Source organism: Hordeum vulgare, chromosome 7H (genome assembly GCF_904849725.1).
Source record: "Hordeum vulgare subsp. vulgare chromosome 7H, MorexV3_pseudomolecules_assembly, whole genome shotgun sequence".
In the NCBI taxonomy this organism is placed as follows: domain Eukaryota; kingdom Viridiplantae; phylum Streptophyta; class Magnoliopsida; order Poales; family Poaceae; genus Hordeum; species Hordeum vulgare.
Genome location: NC_058524.1, coordinates 47,218,464 through 47,240,605, shown reverse-complemented (window position 1 = coordinate 47,240,605; position 22,142 = coordinate 47,218,464). Strand labels below are relative to the sequence as shown.

The following is a 22,142-nucleotide window of genomic DNA, read 5'->3' as shown; positions in this document are numbered from 1 at the left end:
AGGGTTTCCGGAATGGTCCGGAGACGAAGATTGATATATAGGATGACCTCATTTGGTTACCGGAAAGTTTTCGGGCATTACCGGAAAAGTTTCGGGCTCATCGGTAGTGTACCGGGAGTGCCGGGAGGGATGACGGGGACCATCGAGAGGGGTGTCACGCCCCAAGGGGTCTCATGGGCTATGGGAAGAGATAAACCAGCCCCTAGTGGGCTGTAATAAGTTCCCGCTAAGGCCCATAAGGTTTGAGAAGGGAAAACACACAAGGTGGAAAGAGTTTCCAAGTGGGAAGGTGGAATCCTACTCCAAGTAGGATTGGAGTAGGACTCCTCCACCTCAAATTTCGGCCAAACCTTGAGGGTTTGAGGCTGCCTCCTCCCCTCCCTCCCTCCTATATATACTGAGGTATTAGGGCTGATTTGAGACAACTTTTTCCACGGCAGCCCGACCACATACCTCATGGGTTTTACCTCTAGATCGCGTTTCTGCGGAGCTCGGGTGGAGGCCTTCTGAGATTAGATCACCATCAACCTCCAGAGCGCCGTCACGCTGCCGGAGAACTCATCTACCTCTCCGTCTCTCTTGCTGGATCAAGAAGGCCGAGATCATCGTCGAGCTGTACGTGTGCTGAACGCGGAGGTGCCGTCCGTTCGACACTAGATCGGAGCGGATCGTGGGACGGATCGCGGGACGGTTCGTGGGACGGTTCGCGGGGCGGATCGAGGGACGTGAGGATGTTCCACTACATCAACCGCATTTCTTAACGCTTCTGCTGTGCGATCTACAAGGTTACGTAGATCGGAAATCCCCTCTCGTAGATGGTCACCACCATGATAGGTCTTCGTGCGCGTAGGAAATTTTTTGTTTCCCATGCGACGTTCCCCAACACTGGCATCATGAGCTAGGTTCATGCATAGATGTCTTCTCGAGTAGAACACAAAAGTTTTTTGTGGTCGGTGATGTGCGTTTTGCTGCCATCCTTAGTCTTTTCTTGATTCCGCGGTATTGTTGGATCGAAGCGGCTCGGACCAACATTACTCGTACGCTTACGAGAGACTGGTTTCATCGCTACGAGTAACTCCCTTGCTCAAAGATGACCGGCGAGTGTCGGTTTCTCCAACTTTAGTTGAATCGGATTTGACCGAGGAGGTCCTTGGATGAGGTTAAATAGCAATTCATATATCTCCGTTGTGGTGTTTGCGTAAGTAAGATGCGATCCTACTAGATACCCATGGTCACCACGTAAAACATGCAACAACAATTAGAGGACGTCTAACTTGTTTTTGCAGGGTATGCTTGTGATGTGATATGGCCAACGATGTGATGTGATATATTGGATGTAGGAGATGATCATGTTGTAATAGTTAATATCGACTTGCACATCGATGGTACGGCAACCGGCAGGAGCCATAGGGTTGTATTTAAACTAACGTTTGTGCTTGGAGATGTGTTTACTATATTGCTAGGACGTAGCTTTAGTAGTAATAGCATGAGTAGCACGACAACCCCGATGGCGACACGTTGATGGAGATCATGATGATGGAGATCATGGTGTGACGCCGGTGACAAGAAGATCGTGCCGGTGCTTTGGTGATGGAGATCAAGAAGCACATGATGATGGCCATATCATGTCACTTATGAATTGCATGTGATGTTAATCCTTTATGCACCTTATCTTGCTTAGAACGACGGTAGCATTATGAGGTAATCTCTCACTAAAATTTCAAGACAAAATTGTGTTCTCCCCGGCTGTGCACCGTTGCGACAGTTCTTCGTTTCGAGACACCACGTGATGATCGGGTGTGATAGACTCAACGTTCACATACAACGGGTGCAAAACAGTTGCACACGCTGAACACTCAGGTTAAGCTTGACGAGCCAAGCATGTGCAGACATGGCCTCGGAACACATGAGACCGAAAGGTCGAGCATGAATCGTATAGTTGATATGATTAGCATAGAGATGCTTACCACTGAAACTATTCTCGACTCACGTGATGATCGGACTTGAGATAGTGGATTTGGATCATGTACCACTCAAATGACTAGAGAGATGTACTTTTTGAGTGGGAGTTCTTAAGTAATACGATTAATTGAACTAATTGTCATGAACATAGTCTAATGGTCTTTGCGAATTACGATGTAGCTTGCGCTATAGCTCTACTGTTTTTTATATGTTCCTAGAGAAAATTTAGTTGAAAGTTGATAGTAGCAAACTTTGCAGACTGGGTCTGTAAAACCGAGGATTGTCCTCGTTGCTGCGCAGAAGGCTTATGTCCTTAATGCACCACTCGGTGTGCTGCACCTCGAGCGTCGTCTGTAGATGTTGTGAACATCCGACATACACGTTTCTGATGACTACACGATAGTTCAGTACAAAATACTTAATGGCTTAGAAGCAAGGCGCCGAAGACGTTTTGAAACGTCACGGAACATGAGAGATGTTCTAAAGAGATGAAATTGTGATTTCATGCTTGTGCCCTTGTTAAGAGGTGTGAGACCTCCAACAAGATTCTTTGTCCACAAAGTAAAGGAGAAAAGCTCAATCGTTGAGCGTGTGCTCAGATTATCTGAGTACGACAATCACTTGAATCAAGTGGGAGTTGATCTTCCAGATAAGATAGTGATGGTTCTCCAAAGTCACTGCCACCAAGCTGTGAGAGCTTCGTGATGAACTATAACATATCAAGGATAGATACAATGATCCTTGAGCGATTCGCGATGTTTGACACTGCGAGAGTAGAAATCAAGAAGGAGCATCAATAGTTGATGGTTAGTAAAACCACTAAGTTTCGAGAAAGGCAAGGGCTAGAAGGGATACTTCGTGAAATGGCAAAGCAGTTGCTGCATTAATGAAGAGACCCCAGATTAAACCCAAGCCCGGGACTAAGTGCTTCAGTTATGAGGGGAACGGTCACTGAGGCGGAGCAACTCTAGATACTTGGTAGATAAGAAGGTTGGCAAAAGTCGAAAGAAGTATATTTGATATACATGATGTTGATGTGTACTTTACTAGTACTCCTAGTAGCACGAGGGTATTGGATACCGGTTCGGTTGCTAAGTGATTAGTAACACGAAATGAAAGCTACGGCATAAACGGAGACTAGCTAAAGACGAGGTGACGATACATGTTGGAAGTGTTTCCAAGGTTGATATGATCAAACGTCGCACGCTCCCTCTACCATCGGAATTGGTGTTAAACCTAAATAATTGTTATTTGGTGTTTGCGTTGAGCGTGAACATGATTGGATCGTGTTTGTTGCAATACGATTATTCATTTAAAAGAATAATAGTTATTCTATTTGCTTGAATAATTACCCTCAATGGTTTATTGAATCTCGATCGTAGTGTTACACATGTTCATAATATTAGTGCCAAAAGATAAAAAGTAATAATGATAGTACCACTTAGTTGTGGCACTGCCACTTGAGTCATGTTGGTGTAAAATGCATGAAGAAGCTCCATGATGATGGATCGTTTGGACTCACTTGATTTTGAATCACTTGAGACATGCAAAACATGCCACATGAAACAAGTAGAGTAACTTGTTGGGAGTAATGCATTTTTGATGTGTGCAGTCCAATAAGTGCTAAGGCACGTAGTGGATATCATTAGGTTCTTACTTCACTGACGATTTGAGTAGATACAAGAGTATTTACTTGATGAATCACAAGTATGAAATGTTGAAAAGTTCAAAGCTATTTTAGGGTGAAGATCGTCGTGACAAGAGGATAAACAATCTACGATATGATCATAGAGATGAATATCTGAGTTACGAGTTTTGGTACGCAGTTAAGACAATGTGGAAATTGTTTCGCAGTTCATGCCACCTAGAACATCATAGTGTGATGATGTGTCTGAATGTCATAACCACGCACTATTTGGTATGGTGCATGCTATGATGTCTCTTATCGAATTACCACTATCGTTTATGAGTTATGCATTAGAGACAACCGCATTCACTTTAAATAGGGCACCGCGTGTTTCCGTTGAGATGACACAGTATAGACTGAGGTTTAGAGAAATCTAAACTATCGTTTCTTGAAAGTTTGGGGCTTCGACACTTATGTGAAAAAGTTTCAGTCTGATAAGCTCGAACCCAAAGCGGATAAATGCATCTTCATAGGATATCCAAAACAATTGGGTACATCTCCTATCTCAGATCCGAAAGCAAAGTGTTTGTTTCTAGAAACGGATCCTTTCTCGAGGAAAGGTTTCTCTCGAAAGAATTGAGTGGGAGGGTGGTAGAACTTGATGAGGTTATTGAACCATCACTTCAACCAGTGTGTAGCAGGGCGTAGGAAGTTGTTCCTGTGGCGCCTACACCAATTGAAATGAAAGCTGATGATGGTGATCATCGAGCATCGGATCAAGTTACTACAAACCTCGTAGGTTGACAAGGTCACGTACTACTGCAGAGTGGTACGGTAACCCTGTCTTGGAGGTCATGTTGTTGAGCAACAGTGAACCTACGAGTTATGGAGAAAGCAATGGTGGGCCCGAATTCTGACAAATGGCTGGAGGTCATGAAATCCGAGAGAGGATCCATGTATGAAAACAAAGTGTAGACTTTGGAAGAACTACTTGATGGTCATAGGACTATTGAGTAAAGATGGATCTTTAAAAGGAAGACAGACGACGATGGTGATAAGTCACTATTAAGAAAAGGTCGACTTGTCGCAAAGATGTTTCCGACATGATCAAACAGTTGACTATGGTGAGACTTTCTCACTCGTAGCGATGCTAAAAGTCTGTTAGAATTATGTTAGTAGTTGTTGCATTATTTTTGAAATATTGCACATAGGATGTCAAAACATTGTTTCCTCGATGGTTTCCTTGAGCAAACATTGTATGTGATACAACCAGAAGGTTTTATCGATCCTAAAGATACTAACAAGTATGCAAGCTCCAGCGATCCTTCAATGGACTGGTGCAAGCATCTCGGAGTTGGAATATACACTTTGATGAGATGATCAAAGATTTTGGGTTTGTAGAAGGTTTATGAGAAACTTGTATTTCCAAAGAAGTGAGTGGGAGCACTATAGAATTTCTGATAAGTATATGTGGTTGACATATTGTTGATCAGAAGTAATGTAGAATTTCTGTGAAGCATAAAAGGTTGTTTGAAAGGAGTTTTTCAAAGGAATACCTGGATTGAGCTACTTGAACGTTGAGCATCACGATCTATGGAGATAGATCAAAACGCTTAATAGAAGTTTCGACAAGATGCATGCCTTGACAAGTTTTTGAAGGAATTCGAAATAGATCAGCAAAGAAGGAGTTCTTGACTGTGTTGTAAGGTGTGAATTTGAGTAAGACTCAAAACCCGACCACGTCAGAATAAAGAGAATAGACGAAGGTCGTCTTCTATGCCTTAGCCGCAGACTGTAAAGTATGCCATGTTGAGTACCGCACCTGATGTGTGCCTTGCAGCAAGTCTGTTAAGAGGTACACAGAGTGATCCAGGATTGAATCACTGATCAATGGTCAAAGTTATCCTTAGTAACTAAATAGACTAAGGAATTTTTCTCGATTATGGAGGTGGTTAAAGAGTTCGTCGTAAAGGGTTACATCGATGCAAGCTTTGACACTAATCTGAATAACTATGAGTAGTGAAACGGATTCGTATAGTAGAGTAGATATTTGGAGCATTTCCGAATAACGCGTAGTAGCAGCATCTATAAGATGACATAAAGATTTGTAAAGAACGCACGGATCTGAAAGTTTCAGAACCGTTGACTAAAACCTCTCTCACGAGCAAGACGTGATCAGACCCCAGAACTATATGGGTGTTGGATTCGTTGAAATCCCATGGTGATGTGAACTAGATTATTGACTCTAGTGCAAGTGGGAGACTGTTGGAAATATGCCCTAGAGGCAATAATAGTTAGTTATTATTATATTTCTTTGTTCATGATAATCGTTTATTATCCATTCTATAATTGTATTGATTGGAAACACAATACTTGTGTGGATACATAGACAAAACACTGTCCCTAGTAAGCCTCTAGTTGACTAGCTCGTTGATCAAAGATGGTCAAGGTTTCCTGGCCATAGGCAAGTGTTGTTACTTGATAACGGGATCACATCATTAGGAGAATCATGTGATGGACTAGACCCAAACTAATAGACGTAGCATGTTGATCGTGTCATTTTGTTGCTACTGTTTTCTGCGTGTCAAGTATTTGTTCCTATGACCATGAGATCATATAACTCACTGACACCGGAGGAATGCTTTGTGTGTATCAAACGTCGCAACGTAACTGGGTGACTATAAAGATGCTCTACAGGTATCTCCGAAGGTGTTCGTTGAGTTAGTATGGATCAAGACTGGGATTTGTCACTCCATATGACGGAGAGGTATCTCGGGGCCCACTCGGTAATACAACATCACACACAAGCCTTGCAAGCAATGTGACTTAGTGTAAGTTGCGGGATCTTGTATTACGGAACGAGTAAAGAGACTTGCCGGTAAACAAGATTGAAATAGGTATGCGGATACTGACGATCGAATCTCAGGCAAGTAACATACCGAAGGACAAAGGGAATGACATACGGGATTATATGAATCCTTGGCACTGAGGTTCAACCGATAAAGATCTTCGGAATATGTAGGATCCAATATGGGCATCCAGGTCCCGCTATTGGATATTGACCGAGGAGTCCCTCGGGTCATGTCTACATAGTTCTCGAACCCGCAGGGTCTGCACACTTAAGGTTCGACGATGTTTTATGCGTATTTGAGTTATATGGTTGGTTACCGAATGTTGTTTGGAGTCCCGGATGGGATCACGGACGTCACGAGGGTTTCCGGAATGGTCCGGAGATGAAGATTGATATATAGGATGACCTCATTTGGTTACCGGAAAGTTTCCGGGCATTACCGGAAAAGTTTCGGGCTCATCGGTAGTGTACCGGGAGTGCCGGGAGGGGTGACGGGGACCATCGAGAGGGGTGTCACGCCCCAAGGGGTCTCATGGGCTATGGGAAGAGACAAACCAGCCCCTAGTGGGCTGTAATAAGTTCCCACTAAGGCCCATAAGGTTTGAGAAGGGAAAACACACAAGGTGGAAAGAGTTTCCAAGTGGGAAGGTGGAATCCTACTCCAAGTAGGATTGGAGTAGGACTCCTCCACCTCAAATTTCGGCCAAACCTTGAGGGTTTGAGGCTGCCTCCTCCCCTCCCTCCCTCCTATATATACTGAGGTATTAGGGCTGATTTGAGACAACTTTTGCCACGGCAGCCCGACCACATACCTCCACGGTTTTACCTCTAGATCGCGTTTCTGCGGAGCTCGGGCGGAGGCCTTCTGAGATTAGATCACCATCAACCTCCGGAGCGTGGTCACGCTGCCGGAGAACCCATCTACCTCTCCGTCTCTCTTGCTGGATCAAGAAGGCCGAGATCATCGTCGAGCTGTACGTGTGCTGAACGCGGAGGTGTCGTCCATTCGGCACTAGATCGGAGCGGATCGTGGGACGGATCGCGGGACGGTTCGTGGGACGGTTCGCGGGGCGGATCGAGGGACATGAGGACGTTCCACTACATCAACCGCGTTTCTTAACGCTTCTGCTGTGCGATCTACAAGGGTACGTAGATCGGAAATCCCCTCTCGTAGATGGACATCACCATGATAGGTCTTCGTGCGCGTAGGAAATTTTTTGTTTCCCATGCGACGTTCCCCAACAAAAGATCCACCTGAGGGGGCGTGCCAGTGGGCCACAAGCCCACAGGCCGCAGCCACCCCCTATGGCCGCGTCGTGCAGGCTTGTGGGGCCCACATGGCACCACCGCCCCCAAACTTAGCTATATATCTTCCGTTCCGCCTGGAAAAAAATCAGAGAGAAGGTTTCATCGCGTTTTGCGATACGGAGGCGCCGCCACATCCTGTTCTTCATCTGGAGGGCAGATCAGGAGTCCGTTTCGGGCTCCGGAGAGGGGAAATCGTCGTCATCATCATCATCAACCTTTCTCCATCGACAATTCCATGATGCTCTTCATTGTTCGTGAGTAATCTCATCGTAGGCTTGCTAGACGATGATGAGTTGGATGATATCTATCATGTAATCGAGTTAGTTCTTGACGGGGATTGATCCCTAGTATCCACTATGTTCTAGATTGATGTTGCTACTACTTGGCTATGCTTAATGCTTGTCACCAGGGCCCGAGTGCCATGATTTCAGGTCTGGACCTATTATGTTGTCACCAATATATGTGTGTTTTAGATCCTATCTTGCAAGTTGTAGTCACCTACTATGTGTTATGACCCGGCAACCCTGGAGTGACAATAGCCGGAACCACTCCCGGAGATGACCATAGTATGAGGAGTTCATGTATTCACCGCGTGTTAATGTGTTGGTCCGGTTCTTTATTAAAAGGAGAACCTTAATATTCCGTAGTTTCTATTAGGACCCCGCTACCACGGGAGGGATGGACAATAGATGTCATGCAAGTTCTTTTCCCTAAGCACGTATGACTACATACGGAATACATGCCTACATTAGATTGATGAACGGGAGCTAGTTACATATCTCTCCGTATTATAGTTGTTACATGATGAATCACATCCGTCACACTCATAACTCACCGATCCACTGCCTACGAGTCTTTTACTACTGGTCCTCGCTATGTTACTTTGCCTAGGCTTGTCCCTTGCTACAAAAGGGATTGGGCCACTTTGTTGCTGCTGTTACTTGTCACTTTGCTGCTGCTGTTACTTGTTACTTTGCTGCTGCTACTACTCCTGTTCCTTGCTACTTCGCTGCTACTTGTTGCAAGACTTTGTTGGAGACGTAGCCGGGGAAGCATTCTTCTTAAGAATAATCCCCCCTCCACGTGATGGCGCCATTGATACAACAGTTAGGAATAGTCTGCCTTGTCAACAGATCGTTTCTGGCACCGTTGCTATCATACTACCTTGCTACTGATACTTTGCTTGCAGACACTAATCTTTCAGGTGTGCTTGAATCTGACACATTCAGCTGCTAATACTTGAGAATATTCTTTCGCTTCCCGTCTTGGCGAATCAACAAATTTGGGTTGAATACTCTACCCTCGAAAACTGCTGCGATCCCATACACTTGTGGGACATCATGCGTGTCATGGCTTGGACCGATCCCAAAGGTTACCATCGTAGACCCTATCCTAGCCAAGGAGGTGATGTCGAACAAGTTCGGCCACTTCGAGAAACTCAGGTTCCCATCATTGTCCATGCTGCTTGCCAAAGGAGTGGCGGACTACGAGGGCGAGAAATGGGCCAAGCATAGGAGAATCCTCAACCCCGCATTTCATCTGGAGAAGCTCAAGGTGCGTACGTGTACTTTAGCCATATAAGGCACATAATGACTTCTATGTATATACAGTTGTAAATATTCGTTGTGATTAAGTGTGGGTTATGGCTAAATCTGTTGCAGCTCATGCTACCAGCATTTTCTACGTGTTGCAAAGAGCTTGTTGGTAGATGGACACGGTCCCTTTAGGGACGGAGCCAACATTCATGCATCAAGGGGGCAAGTTCGTTTATGGAGGGGGCAAAGTTCATATGAAGTAAAAAAAAATTGGCTGCAACAATCACAATCATAGTAGAAAAAACAATTTGTTAGGGGGGTCTAGCCCCTTCGTCGCCCCCCCCCCCCTAAATTCGTCCCTGGGTCCCTTGGCCCTAACAATTCGTGTGAGTTGGATGTCTATTTAAGGGTGTGTTTAGTTGGGGGACCAGCTATCAGGGAATGGAATGCTTCCATTCCAGAGGAATGGGTCCATTTCATTCGTGTGTTTGGTAGGAGCAAAAGAGTAGAACGGGGCGGTTCCATTCCGGTGTTTGGTTGGAAGCACGTGATGAAAAATGAAACGGCATAAAATTCAAAATTTTGACACCATTTCGTTTGTAATTTGTAGAAATACAACATAACAATAGATATTGACAAGTTTATGACACATAAATGAGAGCACATAACATAATTTTCAACAAGGTTCACATACGAACAGGGACGAAGCCACAAAATGAAGATAGGGGGGCAAGAACTATAAGCATAATTTTTTTTGGATACACAACCACATAACTTAGTAAATGTATGTTTGTTGCTCCATAATAAGAATAAAATTACATATCTATTAATTTGAAGCTGGATTTACGAGCACCAGTATCAAAGATCTCAATAATTTCTTCAGAGCTAAACTTGGCTGCTATTTCCTTCTCAATGTAAAGTATAGTGCAATGACGAAGAAAATCATCTCCCAATTTACTACGAAGACATGTCTTGACAAGTTTCATCGCGGAAAAGGCTCGCTCTGCTGTTGCAGTTGACACCGGAAGAGTTAATACTAATCGTAACAACCTCTCAACCATAGGATAGTCAGAAGACTTGCCAGTCTTAATTATCCCGTTTGTCATATCAGCAAGTGATTCGCAATTTTTGATCTCGGGATGGTTGAATGTATCAAGGTGGAAATGTGGTAATTCACACTCTAGTTGATCTATTTCTTGACTAGAAAAATCAGCACGATATAATTTTTCCACTAGAGTGCATATCTTGGACTTGTCAAATGCGTCATGCCTAGGGTCCAATGATGAACAAAGATCTAGAAGCTCCGTAACTTGAGAACTGAATCGGACATTCAACTCTATCACTTGTTGATCGATTGCAACATTAAACACGTCTACTTTGTAATGATGGATAACGGTGGTGTTGTCATGCTTATTGCGAGATTTTGTTACATCAACATACCTATAATTTGACCGGCTACTGTAGGGAAAAAACCCCACAACCATTTTCTGTATTGCAACTATAAAAATTGTATGTACAAGAGAGGTTGTAGAATGTATAGAGGGGGGAGGAGCAGGGGGATACAAACCTCAAGGAGGCAAAAAGGAAATCCACTTAACGAGATCATCCCTGAAACTAGCCTTAATTCTATGAGCTAACAAAGAAATGTCATGAATAAATCCAGCTCTCCATTTCCTGAACTTTGGCTGTTCCTGGTTGAAGACCTTTGCATTTCTAGTAATCCAGATATTCCAACAGGCAGTGAAAACAACCTCAGCAAAGAAGGGATGAGGGAAGTCCTTTCTAGCTGCAGCAGTAGCAGTCCACATAGATGACCCCTGCCAAGTGATCTGCAGGTAGTTCCAAACTCTGGTGCTGAATAGGCATGTGAAGAATAAATGGTCTCTGTCTTCCTTGACTCGGGCATGGCATAACACACAGAGATTAGAATCAGAAACCTTCCAGTGACGCCTTTCCAGCATGTCCTGTGTGTTCAGCCTGTCCATAATGAGCATCCAGGCAAACATTTTAACTTTCATGGTACAACAGCTTTTCCAGATCCAGTTAAGCAGAGGGTTAGGTACAATACTGCTATGAACATGAGCATAGTAGGCCTTAGGTGTGTAGACCTTAGCATCCTTATGCCATACCCATCTGTCAAAGGCCTGATGATCAAGGTCCAGGTCCAGAAGTAAAGATTGAACCGCAGTCAGTTCCTGATAAGCTTGAGTAGACAGTGGGAGGTGAAACATGGATAGCATGTTGTCCTCAGAAAAAGCAGCAAAGACTTCTTGAGCTGTGCAGAAAGGGTCAGCCACAAAGGAGAACAATCGTTGGAATCGAGCTGCCAATGGCATATTGGAATTGCCAAGTAACCAGGAATCAGGCCAAAACAAGAAGGAGTCACCCTTATTAGGCAGAACATAGGTAACAGATCTGAATTTGTCAAGACGTTTGCAGATGTCTTTCCACCAAAAGGAGCCACAAAGTGCAGTACCCTGAGGTACAGTGTTGTGATAGTAAGTGTTCCAAATCAGATGAACCCAAGGGATATCAGCATGATTGAGGAATTTATCAGCATGTTTGAGCAGGAGTGCTTCATTCTGAACTACTAAATTCACAATCCCTAACCCCCCTTTATTTTTAGGCCTGCACACCAGGGGCCAAGCAGCAAGAGAGGGTGCATGATCATTCCCATTTCTTCTCCATAGACATTGTCTTTGAATCCTCTCCAATTGCTTCAGTATACCTGGTGGTATATCCAGGCTGCATAGAAAGAAAATGGGAATAGCAGACAGTGCTGAGTTTACATATTGCAGTCTTCCCCCCTGAGCAAGAAAAGAGGAACTAGCACTGAGCCTTCTTTCCATTTTATCCACCAGAGGCATGAGATCAATGATTCGAGGTTTAGTGGTTCCAACAGGCAGTCCCAGATATGTGAAGGGTAGAGATCCCACTTTACAACCAATGGAGTCTGCCAGGTCCTGTAGATGCTGAGAAGAAGTGTTGACAGGTAGGAGTGCAGATTTATGATAATTCACCTGTAATCCACTGGACTGGGAGAAAAGCAGAAGCATTTTCTTAAGCTGCAACAACTGTGATTTGTCAGCTGGTAGGATGATAAGAGTATCATCAGCATATTGCACTATAGGGTAATCTTTATCATGAGTAGGTATAGGTAACTGGATCAGCCCATCCACCAGCAGTTGATTAACCAGAGTTTGTAGAAAGTCAGCAGCAATAGCAAACAGCAATGGGGACAAAGGATCTCCCTGCCTGACACCTTTTTTACACATGAACTTCTTTCCAGGCACACCATTGATTAGTACTGAAGAAGATCCAGAGGCTAGAAGCTGCCTAACCCAAAGGATCCATCGATCATTGAAGCCCTTGTATTTAAGAATCTGGAAGATGAATTCATGCTCCACAGAATCAAATGCCTTTTCAAAATCCAACTTAAGGATAACTATAGGCTTCTTGGATTGATGACATTGGTGCAGATACTCAAGAGTCCAGCCTACACAATCCTGAATAGTCCTAGATTTGATAAAACTGTATTGATTCTTGTGAAGACATTTAACAATCTGCAATTGTAGCCTATTGGCAAGCATTTTTTGACAAAAATTTAAGACCCATTCCAGTAAGAGATATTGGTCTGTAATCTCCCACATGTTCAGGTGACCTATTCTTGGGAATGAGTGTAATATAAGAAGAGTTCATGTTTACCAGCTGGGCGTGGCCAGCATGAAATTCAGCAGCAAGCTGATAAAACTCAGGGGAGATAATGTGCCGGCATTTCTTGAAAAAAAGCCCATTGAAACCATCAGGCCCTGGAGCTTTGTCAGTAGGCATATCATGCACAGTTTTATCCATTTCAGACTTGGAAAAAGGTTCTGTGAGAATGTGAAGTCCCTGAACCTCATCCAGTAGGGAGGCTAAGTCAAATGCCATATTAATGCCAAGAGAAGTTTCCATTCGATCCTTGAAAGATGCCCAGAAGCATGCAGCAATTTCAACATACCTATAATTCCAATATATACGAAAGAAAACATGAATTAGTTGCATGATTTAGACAATGATGAGTAAGTTTGTAGGTGACTAAATCTCTACATTGTAATTTAATGAACATAGAGCGATAGGTAAAGAGACATACCTTTGATCCATGTCTGGGATGTCAATCTCATGTTTCACACAAAATGATTTGACATCTTCAAAAAGACTTTCCCATCCATCTTCTCTCAGTTCAGCAAGCAACGCCTTTGTGTTAGAAACACAGTCCAATGCATTAGCAATATCCAAACTTTTATTTTGAAGTTTGTCACACAAGAGATCCGTGATTTTCATAATTCTTTCCATTAAGTGCAGAATGAAGACAAAATCAAAGGTGTTTAATATCTTCAGGGCACCTCTAGCGTCCCCTCTTGAATTCCCTGTAGCCGAGCGATCAGTTGCTATACTTCTTAGAACTGAAACAGTTGCAGCAAACATCTTGTGCAAACTCTTGATTGACTTATAGTGCGAACTCCATCTTGTGTCCCCAGCCCTTTGTAAAGATCCTATTTGATTAACGCCTCTTCCGGTGTCAAGCTCTCCTAATTTAATCTCTCTAGCAATTTCAGCTGTCTGGTTCTCTAGTAACTCATCATTCCGTTTGGGGGATGCACTAACTGTATTTACAACAAAGTTTGCATGCTAGAAAAAAATGTGAACCTCATTTACCTCCCTTGAAGCGGCAACCAAAGCCAATTGGAGTTGATGAGCTAGACAATGGATATAATAAGCATAAGGACACTCTTGGAGAATTAGAGCCTTTAGCCCATTCCACTCCCCTCTCATGTTGCTTGCTCCATTGTAGCCTTGGCCTCTAATATCTTGCACATTCAACCCATTATCAACTAGGACAGCAATGATTGTATTCTTGAGAGTCAAAGCACAAGTGTCACTCACATGAATAAGATCAAAAAACCGCTTCCTTATCAATCCTTCTATGTTCACAAACCACAAAACTATTGCCATCTGCTCTTTTTTAGACTCATCCCTACATTCATCAACCAATATTGCAAATTTGTTATTACCATTTCTCCTTTAATCGAGGTTTGCACTTTTCGTGAAATTATGCCAGCAATTTCCTTCTGAATAGTTGATGAGGTGTACTTTGCATTATTAGGAGCATTATGTACTACTTCTTGTACATCCTTATTATAGGAAGCCAAAAGCTTAATCATTTCCTTGAAATTACCTTGATTCTTGGAATTCTCAAATTCATCATTGCCTCTAAATGGACATGCTTGAAACAAATAAATTGAAATATAGTTGCATAAACATCACAAATACATGGTTCAAATATGGTAAATGATACAATCAGTCCAGCCATCGAATAAATTGAAATGTAGTTTCATAAACATCACAAATACATGGTTCAAATATAGTAAATGATACAACATGTCCCTATCGGGAGAGGCTACGGGAGGGTGGAGGTGCGCCGCTGAGGCGGGGGAGAGCGAGAGGATAGGGTGCGGGAGAGCAAGGGGATAGGGTGCAAGAGACTCGTTCCCCGTCGTCCGGGTGATTCCGAGGTATGCCTCGGTTCCGCATGTTCAAGGAATATTCTGTTTTTTGGGCCTGGTCGGTTCCGGTCCGTTCGGCAACTCAACACGGGAATGGCCTCTCGGAACGGGTCTGACCCATGACATTCTACCCCCATGACAGCAACCAAACACACCCTAGACCTTTGGAGACTCACGGGAGATGTCATTTCTCGCACGACATTTGGAAGTAGCTACCTTGAAGGAAGGGAGATTTTCCATCTGCAATCCGAGCAAGCCGGGCGCCTCTTGACCAACCTTAAGAAGATTATCATACCTGGTCACACGTGAGTTATTAGCACATAGTACTGCATAAACTTCAAACTATTTACCATAAACCAATTATCTGTACTAATAATGCATAAGCATATAAAATTTCATATTCTTACCTACAAGAAACAATCGAAGGATGCATCAAACTAACAGAAAGATTGAATCCATTTTGCGTACTCTAACTGAGAAGAGAATGAAAGAAACACAAGAAGGAGAAAGCACAAAAGATGACTTACTCGGACTAATGCTGAATTCAAACATGACTGCCACAGATGAGAATGGTCAACCCATCCCGAGAATGACAATTGAAGAAGTCATAGAGGAATGCAAGCTATTTAATTTTGCGGGATGAGAGACAACATCAGTATTACTCACATGGACAATGATACTACCAAGTATGCACCCGGAGTGGCAATACCGTGCAAGGGACGAGGTCCTTGGCATATTCGGAAAGAACAAGCCTGAGTACGAGGGCTTTGGTCGACTCAAAATGGTGAGCAACCTTCGAACTGCTCGATTTCATCGAAACAATAAAAATGTGGATGTGGTTTGGATTTAATAATCTTATATATCAATCTACGCCCCGATGCAGGTGACCATGATTCTCTATGAGCTTCTTCGGCTATACCCACCAGCCATCACATTCATTCGGAAGACATGCAAGGATATGAAGATCGGAGGCATCGATACCCAGCCGACGTCCTCATCGAACTACCCTTGTTGTTCATCCACCACGATCTTGAAATTTGGGGCAGCGACGCGCTCGAGTTCAATCCGAAGAGGTTCGCCGAGGGGATCTCCAAGGCATCCAAGGATGTGGGTGCACTCCTCCCATTCGGTTGGGGGCCACGGGTCTGCATCGGCGAGCAATTTGCGCTTCTTCAACATTTTGAGTTTAGTCTTGCGGCGGCGTACACCCATGCACCGCACAACGTGACACTTTTGCGTCCGATGCACGGTGCACAAATTATACTCAACGCCATTTGATCACGTTTTGTTCATTGCCATGTGTACCCTCATGTAGCAAGAATTTATTTGGAAAATTTGCACGAGTGTATTGTCTACGTTTTCTTAGAAGTAAAAACCCAACACATTTAGGGCTTCCTTGATTCGATCTATGCCCATATGAAAACATGGTAGTCTAATTTATTACCATCCTATGATGGAAAAAGACATCCAAAGTTCCAGCAACGAAAGGCAACATGCCGTGAGGGCTCACCGACTTCTCGCAATTCCAAGCAAGGGTTTGTACCTTACTGAAGACTAGGCGTTGGGGCGCACCCGTGGCGCGCCTCTTGAGGGGTAGTTGTGCGGTGCCAGGTAGTGAACGACCTTCTAAAACAGATTTATTTGTTAATGGTAACAGTTATCTATTTCACGAATGTAGATGGAAAGACCAGAGTTGGAAATTTTGCTCTTCGTGACATGGAGAGATGTGACAGCTGTCCATCCTTCCCCGAGCTCCACCTCAGGTACTATTCTGGTTAGCGTGTGTAATAAATGCCTTAATTAAGGTATTGAGATTTCAAGCCGAGATAACGAAATAAATAGATATATGCAAAGAAGTACTACAGCTGTTTTTAAAATTGAGATTTCAAGCCGAGATAAAGAAATAAAGGAGTACTGAAGTTTACATAAGCAACGGCAGTTGTTTTTAAAATTGAGAAAACAAAAATGATTAGATAAAGATTCACACAAGCATTGATATTTGAAGGAAAGGGTGTCATAGCATGTAATGAAACTCCAAGTACATACTTGTCGTTTGTGATTAAAAGATATTTAGCGGCGGAAGCGCAGGTGTCGGGCCCGGATTCATCGGCGTTGGGATGACATGCCCAATTGGGCGAGGGGTTAGATGGCCCGATAGTTAGTCGTGGGCTGGAAGGAGTCAGTGGGTCAGTTTGTTTGAGGGCTCTTTGCTGAGGAGTGCGTTGACGATTGCTTGCTGTCAGTTATGCGGCGGCGTCGAGTGGATCAGGTTATGCGGCGGCGCCGAGAGTGGGAAGATGGTGCATGTGGTGTGTGCCACTGGTGCTGGTGGTGGTGCCGTCGTGGTCGGGGATGGCGCTCTGCGGCTCGGATGCCGCGTTCGTCCTCCTCATGCATTTTCTTCGTGTCTATGAACACTGGTTATCTACTGGAAACAACCAAAATATTATACTTCTACGTTGTGAGAGAGGGGGTTGGCCATCATTGGAATTTCTGCTACTTTTTTTTCTTATTTTCAAGAAATTGCACAGTGCATAACATTATCGCTGCTCGTCATTGATCCCATGGTGTTTTTTTTTCTGGTTTTGGACTCCGTCCGACCGGCGGTTTAGGCTACTGCTAGTTTCTTATCAGGCTACGACCGGTTGCATGTTCTAAGACTTTCGGTTTTACCGTGTGTGTCGTTTTCCGTACCATTCCGAACTTGGATGCTGCCTGGCTTTATTGATTTAAAGCCGGACGCATCTTGCGTCTCTGTTCTAAAAAAAACAACCTGTAATTATCAGATTCTGGTGAACTTGGGGAGAAGACTCCTTTTGGTTAGTGACAAAATGGACACTATCATTTCATTTCACAATTAAAAAGCACAGTATATAACCTCTATTCTTGTTCGATGGTATTCATATACATATATGTTAAAAGATACAGAACACCGAGGAACTCAACATTCGGAACAGGCAAAGTTAAGCGAGCGGCAGCAATGAATATCTCAATACTGAAGATGGTACCTTCAGCCTGCTACTTCACAATTTCACGCCAACAAATACAGAAGCTAACACTTGCTGGATACATAAATTATGAACAAAGTACTCTACACTTGACAAAAAAATAGAACTATCATAACTGAAAGGTAGACAAGTTAATTGACATTTTTGTGATTGAAAGATACCGTACAACAAATAATCAAACTACTGGTAGTTGTGCACCTTGACTGAAGCAATGCAGACTCACAAATAGAACAGAGAATGAAGTGTACGTAGTAACTTAGAAGCGGTAGAGCTATGGACATTGTTCACCGTGAGGCCCCTAAATGGTTCCTACAACTATTTTATACACTCAATCCAATGCCCTCTCAGCTCCGATATATGCAGTATGTAGCCAGAAGAAATATCTCTCCAGAGTGGCCTCCTATGGAGCGGGCACTCTCTAACGAAAAATCGATGCAAATCGTACCCAAAGGACAGAGAGGATCCACTGAGCAGATGAAACAGCGAACCAAGGCTGATGATGAACTAAGCAGTGCGTTTTCTGAAGAAAAAGGAGTCGCAGACATAAAAACAAACACCTTATGAGCGTCAGTGAACTGAGAAACGTAGTATTTGTTATATGATTGTACAAAAGAACAACTATCTGAATGTTTATAATATATTTGAAGGAAGTAAAATGATAACACCACAAGCCACGCAAAGAATATTCACTCAATTAAGAAAGAGGCTATTCTAATCGAATTTGATAAAGAAAAGAACAAGAGGGACAAGGAGAAGAAGAGAGCACATACATGAACTTGATGGGGTTAGGGTCAGCAGGCCACCGGCTGCCGATCTGTGACCCCGTCGTGGCGTTCAATCACCTTGGAGGCGTTCAATCACCTTGAACTCCAGCACCGCCTCACCTGAGGGCATGCCAAGCATCAACCATGGAGATTCAGAGATTTATTGAAGAGAGGGAGTAAAGACTGGACAGGGTGAGTGGACTTCCACCAGCGGCTTCCTTGTCAATGACAAACTCGAGGGGCAAGCATGAGCAGGCACAACCAACATGTAGAGAGACAGGGTAGAGAGCCTGGATTGGATCAGGGACTCACCGGTGACAACGCCGGTTCGGTGGAGGAGCGCTGCGGCTTGAGCTCTTCCTGGGGTTGCCGCTGCACCCGTGGAGATGCAACACTCCCTTTGCTGTCAGGGCTCGGTGCTGGCGGCTAGCACCGAATCGGCGGAGACAACGGCGGGTGGAGCGAGGCGGAAGGAGGAGCACACGATGAAAGCGAGGGGCGTATATAAGAAGGAGATTGCACGCAATACAGCGCTGCTATATGAGCTGCGTCCATCACACCCCAAGGACAGGTCAGAGTTCAATTCAATTCATAGACCAGTGCACCGGGCGCAGCAGAAAATAGGCCCCATAGCCATCTCTCACGCCCAAACGCAACGCACCTGACACACGCACGATGCACCTAGCTCGAAACGCCCCTGCCACAGCTTCAGCTCGGGCCTACCTGAGATGGCCAGAAAATTCAATCGTCGCCTGCCCATCGCACGGAAACGCTGCCCATCCACGCGCGAACAGTGTCAGGCGAACAGTGCCGGCTGCCTACGTGGCATATGCCAGATTGCGCGCTTCATGCATAGCTTCTTGTTGTGGATTTCTTTTGAGAATTCTAATGCAAATCCTCTCTTTCTCTCTCCTGGTTCCTCCATTTAAGTAGCAAACAACGTCAAATTTGGTGTGTATTTGGTGCAGCGTGCAAGCACCCCCTATGAAGCATTTTGTCCTTTTCCACGCTTGCATTGCGGTACGTGCGACGCGACGGTCCCATCCAACACATTTCTTTTAGAGAAGGGAAGGCTACTATACGATGGGAAAAAAAAAACAGGAGGAGAAGCGAAACCGGAACAACGCTCGGCGTGCCACGAGGCCCACCGAAACAAAGCGAACGCGGGCCCATGAACCAAGACAGCGCTGCACAGTCCCGTAGTCCCGTGACTCCCGTCTCGCTCGCTCGCTCGCTCGTGGCTGCCGTGCTGCGCTTGGGTTTGTTTTTAGTCCCACCTCGCCCGGCGGAGGAGGATCGAGCGGGAGAGCGGGGTATAAGAGGAGAGGCAGGTGCGGCGTTGTTCCATACTTACCTGGACGGGGTCGACGGGTGATCAGGAAGACCCGTGGCCTAGGCTAGTGGCCCACATTGCACATGGTGGGTGCGCTGGCTTACCATCTCCCCAAGTGGGAGAGTGGACGTCATAATTTGTGGTAGAGGGGGTACGCGTCCGCGCGGCCCCTGCCAATTCTTTGTAATTAAAATTTGGTCCCTGGCCTTGCGTTGCCTAGGTGTAATTTTATGCTTTGGTCCTTGCAGTATGTTTTGAGCATCGTGTATCACAATTAACTGGCACTATTATGAAGACGAAGTTGCAGCCATGCCAGTGCAACTGTTAGAGTTGTTGGGTGATGTCGTCGGATAAAATCGTGACCTCTGCAAATTAACACGGCGTCAACCACAGCTTCTCTCTCTCTCTAGAAGAAGTCTCGGTCTACTTAAAGTCGTGCATCTGCTCATGCACGATGCTACGTGGAACCAGCTACGTATGCATCTTTGCTCGGTTTGCATACACATAAAACCAGTTGCGCGAGGCGCACGGACGTCGTCTCCAGTGCGGATCTGCTGGGTGGCTGCCTAATGACTCCAATGGATTGGCCGATGGCTTGGATCAGCAGCCCTACGGGCGGACGGCCGGTTTTGTGCAGCATCTGGTGACAGGACCCGGTCTGATGGTGGTTCGGGAGGCTCGACGCTGCTGTGGGTGTGGAGGTCGTGATGGCGATGGCTGGAGGGAGACGAATGGCGTCGGTGCGGTGGTTGCATCCTTCGTCGAAAGATGAATGGCCCGCAGGCGTTGCATCCTCGAGGAGACGAATGGCGTCGTGCTTGGTTACATCCTTCTGATAGGAGACGAATGGCGCCGCGGAGGTTGCATCCTCCGTCCAACGGGGGACGCGGATGCAAGGTGTTGGGAGCGCCTCGAGTTTGCCGGGAGGCTCTGACAACGGCTGGAGGGTGCAGGATCCGATCTCGTCTCTGCAGGCCCGTCGTTGGAAGGTTTGCTGGTGGCCCAGCACAACGGTGGAGTGCTTGCTGTGTGGGGGGTCCACGGTCCAATGGAGGTACGGGTCATCCTCGACCTGCTGCGCGGGAGTGGCTGCTCGGGTGAAAGCCTCGCCGGTGCCGACCGGCCGACGCGACGGCGCATGCGGGCGTTGCTATCCTCCTTGGGAGGCGTCGTTGGGAACATTACAGTCAGTTCTTTCTGATCAAGTTCTTCGGGTGAAAGCCCATATCGTGTTGTAGGGTCGGATGGTGGCGTCGTCTTCAACGCCGTTCCCCTCTTTAGGGCACCGTCTTGAAGACTTTAATTCCTTTGGTGCTTCATATGACTGAACGTGCACGGTGGTTGATGTGGCAATGATGACGGCGTTGAGCAATTTCGGAGGCATGGCCTTGGTCCTGGTAGCCGGCTCTTCTTCTCCGGTGTGTCCTGGGTGTGCCTCGATTGTCTGTTGCTGTAAAGTCAAAGCCACGGTGGAGGGTCGGTGGTATACGATGACGCGTGACAGGTGGTTCATTCGGTGACACATCGGGACACCAACCTTGCCTTGTTTCCACCGTAGCTCATTGTCTGAGCGCCGGAGATGCGCTGCCTAGTTTGGTTTGTATGAAGTGTTGGGTTGCAGCTATTAGGGCTGCTTTTTTCCTTTTCTTTGATCTTCGGATCTTTGGTCCCAGGACCTTCGTCACCTTATTGTTTTCCGTTGCTTCCTGTTGTTATCAATGAACACCAGCGATGCTGGATCTAAAAGAAAAAGTTGGCTCGGTGATAATCTTTGTGACGCCAACTCTCCGATTTGCTACAAACGGCCGAGATCGAATAATCAATCCATCACCACCCGCTTAAACCACTTCCGATTTGCTACAAACGGCCGAGATCGATTGATCGATCCATCACCACCTGCTTAAACCACTTCCGATTTGCTACAAACGGTCGAGATCGATTGATCTATCCATCACCACCCGCTTAAACCACTTCCGATTTGCTACAAACGGTCGAGATCGATTGATCTATCCATCACCACCTGCTTAAACCACTTCCGATTTGCTACAAACGACCGAGATCGATTGATAGATCGATCACCACCCGCTTAAACCACTTCCGATTTTCTACAAACGGACGAGATCGATTGATCGATCGTTCACCACCCGCTTAAACCACTTGTGATTACGCCGAGCCACATTTCCGTGCAACGAAGAAGTAAGTGGTCAG

General features: G+C 45.2%; 1 non-coding gene and 1 pseudogene across 1 annotated transcript; both read left to right on the top strand.

Moving 5' to 3' along the window:
- The first annotated feature begins 906 nt into the window (after nt 1-906).
- On the top strand, nt 907-16,107 carry LOC123412356 (annotated as a pseudogene).
- A 3,840-nt stretch (nt 16,108-19,947) lies between these two features.
- On the top strand, nt 19,948-20,108 carry LOC123414299. The gene has a single exon (XR_006614300.1). It is a non-coding gene; the product is annotated as a U1 spliceosomal RNA (small nuclear RNA).
- The last annotated feature ends 2,034 nt before the right edge of the window (nt 20,109-22,142 follow it).